At 42.7% G+C, this 7,479-nt stretch overlaps 1 protein-coding gene across 1 annotated transcript in view; it reads right to left on the minus strand.

Moving 5' to 3' along the window:
• exoc3 (exocyst complex component 3) overlaps positions 1-7,479 on the minus strand; it is a 202,252-nt gene that overhangs the window by 158,944 nt on the left and 35,829 nt on the right. The gene's annotated exons all lie outside the window — the stretch shown is intronic.

Below are 7,479 nucleotides of genomic sequence, written 5' to 3' on the forward strand. Positions count from 1 at the left end.
AGGTTTTTGAAAGTGGAAATCTGAGGCCTCCTCCTCTGTTAAGAGACAGCTTTTCTCTTTTTACATAAATTGCTTCCTTCACCCCCCTCTCAAACCACCTGTGTTCTCGGTCCAAAATGTGCACATTTTGATCCTCAAAAGAATGTCCCTTATCCTTATGATGTGACTTCTCTTTTCACATGCATACCCATCTCTGAAGCAGTAGAAACTGTCAGAAAACAACTTTTACAAGACAAGGACTTAATCAACAGGACCAACTTCACCCCAGACCAGATCTGCACCCTGTTGGATCTCTGCCTCTCCACCACTTATTTCAAGTTCAATGACAGTTTTTAAAGACAGAAGCACGGCTGTGCCATGGGATCTCCAGTGTCACCCATTGTTGCCAATCTCTACATGGAGGAAGTGGAACAGAGAGCCCTAAACTCAATCAATCAATCAATCAACCTTTATTTATACAGGTAAATCCCATTGAGCCTTGAGGACTCATTTACAAGAGAGACCTGATTTCAACAAAGAAAGATGACAACAATGGACAACAGCAACAACAATAAACAGTTATAAAATAAAAATATAAAAAATAAAAAGCATACTACAGTTTTTTTTATTTTTAACAAATAGGATGGCTAAAAGGAAAAGGTAACAAAACAAAAAACAGCTAGATTCCAAGACAAATGTAGAAAACTAAAAACAGGAACATGTCAGCATTGGACCCTGCCAGGTGTCCAACATATTCTTAAAGACACTTAGAGAGGTCAAGGTCAAGAGCTTCAAATCTTTTTGTAAGATATTCCAGGAAACAGGAGTGGAATAGGAGAAGGCCCTTTTGCCTAGTTCAGTCCTCATTGAGGGAACACTGCAGGTAATAATGTCCTGAGAGCGCACTCCATAGCTGCACTCACGCAGAGACAAGTAGGAGGAGATGTATGAAGGCAACAGACCAAGAAGTGATTTAAAGATGAAAATATACCAGTGAGAGAGTCTGCGTGAAGTTAATGATGTCCAGTTAACCAGTGAATACAGGGTGCAGTGGTGGGTACGGTAATCACAGCCAGTTATGAATCTTAGTGCACCATGATAGACGGCATCCAACATCTGCAGGGTTCTTGTCGGAGCGTTCATGTAAATAATATCACCATAATCAATTGAGGGAAGGAAAGTCACAGATACAAGGCGTTTTCTAGCATTCAGGGTTAGACAGGATCTGTTTCTGAAAAAGAAACCCAGTTTAACTTTCAGTTTCTTTATCAAGTTTTCCACATGGAGCTTAAAAGAGAGATGTGAGTCGACCAAGATACCCAAATATTTATAGGAATCAACAAACTCAATGGGGACACCATTTAAGGATAAAATCGGAGGAAGAACTGCTGGGACCAACTTCCTATTTGAAAAAAGCATCCCTTTGGTTTTGTCGGCATTTAGGACAAGTTTGAGGCGGAACAAATCTGTCTGGATGATGTTGAATGCAGATTTCAAAAGCTGGAAAGCCTTAGCAACAGTTTTAGCTCGACAATAAACAACTGTGTCATCAGCATAGAAATGTATGAATGCATTAGGGATGTTTTTACCTACATTATGTATGTAGATTGTAAAGAGGGTGGGTCCTAAGACTGAGCCTTGTGGTACACCATTGTTGACTGTTAAATAACTGGAGGAAGTACCATTATGTTGAACACATTGCCTCCGGTCTGAAAGATAGTTAGAGAACCAACCAATGGTGTGATCTGAGAAACCGATTTCTGAGAGTTTATGACACAAGATGTTATGATCCACAGTATCAAAAGCTTTAGACAGGTCTAAGAAAAGTGCAGCACAATAATCCTTAGCATGCAGTGCTTCAACAACATCATTAAGAACCTTCATTGAAGCAGTGGTTGTGCTGTGTTGTTTCCTGAAACCAGATTGATGTGGAGGTAAGATGTTAAATGAGTCCAGGTAATTTTTGATTTGAGAGTTTATCAGTTTTTCTAGAACCTTGGCTAAAATGCAGAGTTTAGAGATTGGTCGATAGTTGTTCAGTGATGTGGGGTCACCTCCCTTCAGCAAAGGAAGAACAAAGGCTGTTTTCCAAGTGTCTGGGATGGAGTTTTGTCTTATGGAGAGATTGAAGATGTGGGTCACAGGGACTGTGATGATATGAGCAGCCAGCCTTAAGAAATAAGGTGGAAGTTCATCTGGACCTGCAGATTTTTTAGGATCAAGATCTTTTAACAGTTTATTAACCTCACTGACTGAGAATGGAGAAAAAGAGAAGCTGTGATTAACTGAGGATTGACTTGTAGTAGGGATTAGATTTGTAGAAGTTTGGTAATTAAGTGAAGTGGCTGATCTTCCATTAGTAACTGTGTCAAATAAAGAACCAGAAGCAACAAAATGTTTGTTGAAACAGTTCAGGATCTCGTGCTTATTTGACACAGGAACAGAGTTAACGAGAAGTTGTGATGGGAGGTCAGATGATTGGGGGGTGCCTGAGAGAGATTTGATGGTTTTCCAGAATCTGTTAGGGTCATTTAGATTTTTGGAGGTCTGAGATAAGAAATAGTTGCGTTTTGCTGCTTTGACAGCAGTTGTACATTTATTCCTCATCTGTCAAAAACTCAACCAATCAGTGTCTGAGTCAGATTTTCTCGCTGCAGCCCAAAGATGATCTCTCCTGTGCAGGAGGTCAGCTAGCTCTGGAGTAAACCAGGGGCTGTCTCGTCCCTTTATTCTGAACTGACGAAAAGGAGCATGTATGTTCAGAAAATAAATGAAATTATTATGAAAATAGTTCCAAGCGAAGTTCACGTCATCAGTTAACAGAATATGATGCCAGTCAAAGTGAGACAGATCCCAGAGGAATGACTGTTCACAAAAACGTTTCAGATCCCTTTTTTGAATTAATCTGGGCTTAGAAAGTGGAAGTTTAATATCTCTCAAAGCAGCTGTCACACAATGATCACTCAAAAGATCAGCGAATACACCTGTACCAGGGAATTTGTGAAGCATATTAGTTAGAAACAGGTCTAAGATGGAGGATTTTTCAGGATGGTTTTTATTTAATCTAGTGGGAGAATTGATCAGTTGGGTTAAATTAAAAGACAAGCAACATTCCTTGAATTTGTCACAGAGGGGGGTCAACTTACACCAATCAATGTTGAGATCTCCAGCCAAAAAGACCTCTGTGAATTTTAAATTACCAAGAAATTCCATCATGGCAGCCAATGCCTCAGGTGATGCAGTGGGGGGCCGTAGCAGCAGACTACAGTTAAAATCTGGCCTCCATTCAAGGTGATGTTTACAGATAAGGCTTCAAACTGGTTTGGAATTGTTTTGGAAGACACAAGACTAGAAACGAGAGAATCTCTAATGTAAATGATGACTCCACCCCCCCTTTTTTGACGATCACAGCGGTAGATGTTAAATCCATTGATTGCCACATCATTATTCATTACAGATTTGTTCAGCAAGGATTCAGAAATAAAGATAACATCTGTCCCAGAAGAACTGACCAGGATTTTCAAAGCATCAAGTTTTCTCAGAAGGCTACGAGTGTTTACATGCAGAAAATGAAGCCCAGACACGTTTTTAAGGTCATTTGGTGTGCTGTAATTAGTGGGGGGTCCAGGGTTGGGCTGAATCCCTGAGAGGAGTAACAACATTATTATCAGACATTTTCTTGAGTTTTTTGTGACTGATGTGTAATTACAGGAGTTAACAGTGTGACAATTAGCCCCCATAATCGAACCATGAGAAACATTAATGAAGACGCGATCATTCAGAATCCAAAAACAGTGAAAGTTGCAGTGATGGACAGATTCAGGTGTATTAACAAGATTCAGTGACTCCAGATAATCTGAGAACTGAAAATGGTGACAGTAATATGAATGATGCAGAGAAGTTTCAGACCATAAAACGTCACAGTTCAAATGGGCAAACAAACCCGACGAGTTGGCCCAACTGCAGTTTGAGTTGGACAGAGGGGGGCTCCGGCCCCCCAGTGAAGAAGGATGGATGGATGGATGGATGCTCCCATGGGAAACAGAAGCTGGGTCCAGAATCAACAGGCAGAAACAGAAACAGATAATTCGCAGCAAATAGCAGAGCGAGCTGCCAGAAAATCCTCCTGACGTGAAAGACATGATCCAAGCTCGTTTCAGGTCAACAGGGGCCAACAACGTGATCCGAAATAAAATTAATTATTATCCAGGTGAGTTTGGATGGAGGCCTGCAGCAACTCCGATACAAACTCCGAACTTCTCTCAAGCACCACACAGCCCTGCTCCTTCACGCTGCTCCTCCACGCTGCTCCTCCACGCTGCTCCTCCACGCTGCTCCTCCGCTTATCAGCACGTCACCTCCGTACCCGACAGCACGGGGCACCCCCGGTGAAAAGCGAGACTGACCGGAGAGGCTGATGTCGGCAACTGGTCCGGTCCGATTCTGTTCCAGTTCGGCTCCGGTGCTCCAAGCACGAGAGACGAAGAGGCTGAAGATATCCCTGGCCCGGTTCTGCTCCGGTCCGGCGGCCCAGTCCGGCGGCCCGGTCCGGCGGCCCAGTCCGGCGGCGCGGTTCTGCTCCGGTCCGGCGGCGCTTCAAAGCACCGGAGCGTCTCCTCCAGGTGAACACAACGATTCCACGGAGATGGATCGTCCTTCGGTAAAAGTAACGGGCTGCTCACTGAAGCTGAGACCGGCTCTGTTGAAGACGAAATCCCCACAGCCCCACAGCCACCTCAGTTCGGTTCTGGTCCAATTCGAGGGACACAGGTACACTTCCCCCACACCTATGGAGACACCACGAGAGCCAGTCCAGCAGAAAACCAACGAAATACCACCTGGCGATATTTGTCGGAACCAGGTAGAACCACAAAGGTCCAGATAAGAGTTTGTTAAGGTCCAGAGAGAGAGAGAAAAAACACCGGACCTTCGTGCGTCAACTCCCCAGCTCGAGGGGTCACCTGGCCGGCAGGGTGCACTCAGAGTGACCGATGTGGGGGAGCGGCCGATCGGTCCTGGGCCAAAAATATATTTTTTTGTTTTGGACGGTCCCGTCCAGCTCTCTGAGTCACTGAACACCGAATTCGGTTGGAAGGAGGACCAACTTTAGTCCGGTTCGAAAAACGGGTCAGTTTGATGATAAAAGACTACAGAGAACCCGGAGGGAGCTGCTGTCCATCAGCTCGCCGAAGTGAAGTGAGGGACTCCTATGAGGGAACAACGCCAAGCCATTGGTTCCGTTTTGTGGATGACACCTGTGTCAAAATCCAAGCCAAGGAAATATAAGCGTTCACCAGACACATTAACTCGGTTGATAACAGCATCAAGTTCACCAGAGAGGATACAAACGACAACAAACTGCCTTTTTTGGACTGATTGGTTCAGATGGAGAGAGAGGACAGCCTCAACATTGAAGTTTACAGAAAACCAACCCACACAGACCAGTATCTTCTGTTTGACTCCCACCATCCACTGGAACACAAACTCTCTGTAATCAGAACTTTACAACATCGGACCGAATGCGTCCCCACGAAGACAGAAGGTAAGGAAAAGGAACAGAAACACATTCAAGAAGCTCTTCAAACATGTGGATATCCTAACTGGGCTTTTGTCAAGTCAGTGAGGAAATCTACAAAACACACTAATAAACAGAAAAAGGAGAACAACAGACGTAAAAACATTGTCATCCCTTATGTTGCTGGAGTATCAGAGAAATTCAGAAGGATCTTCAACAAACACAAGATCCCAGTACATTTCAAACCCAGCAGGACTCTCAGACAGAGGCTGGTCCACCCTAAAGACAAAACACCCATACACAAACTGAGTGGTGTAGTGAATGCGGTCCAGTGCAGCGAGGACTGTCCAGACCTCTACATTGGAGAAACTAAACAGCCTCTTCACAGATGCATGGCTCAACACAGGAGAGCCACCTCCTCTGGACAAAATTCCGCAGTTCACCTCCACCTCACAGATAAGGGACACTCTTTTGAGGACCAAAATGTGCACATTTTGGACCGAGAACACAGGTGGTTTGAGAGGGGGGTGAAGGAAGCAATTTATGTAAAAAGAGAAAAGCCGTCTCTTAACACTAGAAGTCCCAGAGAAGGGTCATTTAACATTTCTACCTTTGGAACCCAGAGACGGGTCGAGTGACCTGAAGGATTTTAGCTAACATCCTATAATGAGCTGTTAACAGGCGCTTTTGTTTTGTAAATAAGGCCATTACTGGTGCACCACAGGAGGGGGCACGCTTAACTCCCAACTAACTGTTTTCCATTGAGTTTAGCCATTTAGTTTCTAGTTAGTTATATTCAGTTTATTGTATTTTATAATATGAAGATTTTTTATATATACATTGGTGGCACGTTGTTGCATATTTTGAACAAATTGAAGTTGATTTACCATTTATTTTTCAATTGGTTTGGCTCATTTCTTGAAACCGAGATGACATTCTCAAAACACCATGTGAAACACAACTCAAGAGACTTTGCATTTTGAGGTTACTGACAATTTGTATGAAACACATATTTTGTTTTGATATATATAGTATTTAGCTTAGTTTTGAGCAAAAAAGCACAGACCATAAGCAATTGTGTGTAAGTCAAGAGGACTAAAACTTCAGCATGAGAAATATAAAAAACAACAACCGTTATTTGTTTCCATGCTTTTTATTTTTGTCATAAAAATACAAGGGATAAAACAATTCTACACATATTTACACTATGCTCTAGTGGGGGGGCTGCGTGTGTGTGAGTGGCTTGTCCTCCTTGTGTGACTGGCATTTCAGCACTCACTCAGCAGTCCATCTGCACTGTCGAAACATACCTGGCACTGCCAGGGTATGTCCCTGGTACATTTGCTACATGTGTATTTGTAGCAGTTGACGCATCTCACAGTTGCACAATTGTTCGTGCATCGATGTTTGATCTGACACTTTGCCCTTTTGCCAGGGCTGGGTGTGGAAGGTTGTTGCTGAAGCAGTTTCTCCTTGCGTGCCTTCTTCTCACAATTAATTTGGTTATTTTTTTCTAAACTGTCATTTTGAACCCACTTCTCTTTTTTCTGAAAGAAAAACATTACTAAAATCTTTTAGAAAAACTTTTGCATATATCTTGAAACAGATTGTATGTTTTGCAAACTTTTGTTTTGTTTTGTTCATTTGGCAAAATGACCTGGATAATGCATCTCTCCCAAAACACTTCATGTATGCTTCAAAACAAAATATGTGTTTCATACAAATTGTCAGTAACCTCAAAATGCAAAGTCTCTTGAGTTGTGTTTCACATGGTGTTTTGAGAATGTCATCTCGGTTTCAAGAAATGAGCCAAACCAATTGAAAAATAAACAGTAAATCGACTTCAATTTGTTCAAAATGTGCACCAACGTGCCACTAATAGATATAAGTTCAAAATATAACCAGTTGATTTCGTATCTGTTTGGGGTATTAGACGGACGTTTGTGTGAGTTCAGCTTATCTCTCCCCTGCTGATTCCTAAGGCA

The sequence above is a fragment of the Nematolebias whitei genome, chromosome 9, assembly GCF_014905685.2.
Source record: "Nematolebias whitei isolate Nwh7 chromosome 9, NemWhi1, whole genome shotgun sequence".
Lineage (NCBI taxonomy): Eukaryota > Metazoa > Chordata > Actinopteri > Cyprinodontiformes > Rivulidae > Nematolebias > Nematolebias whitei.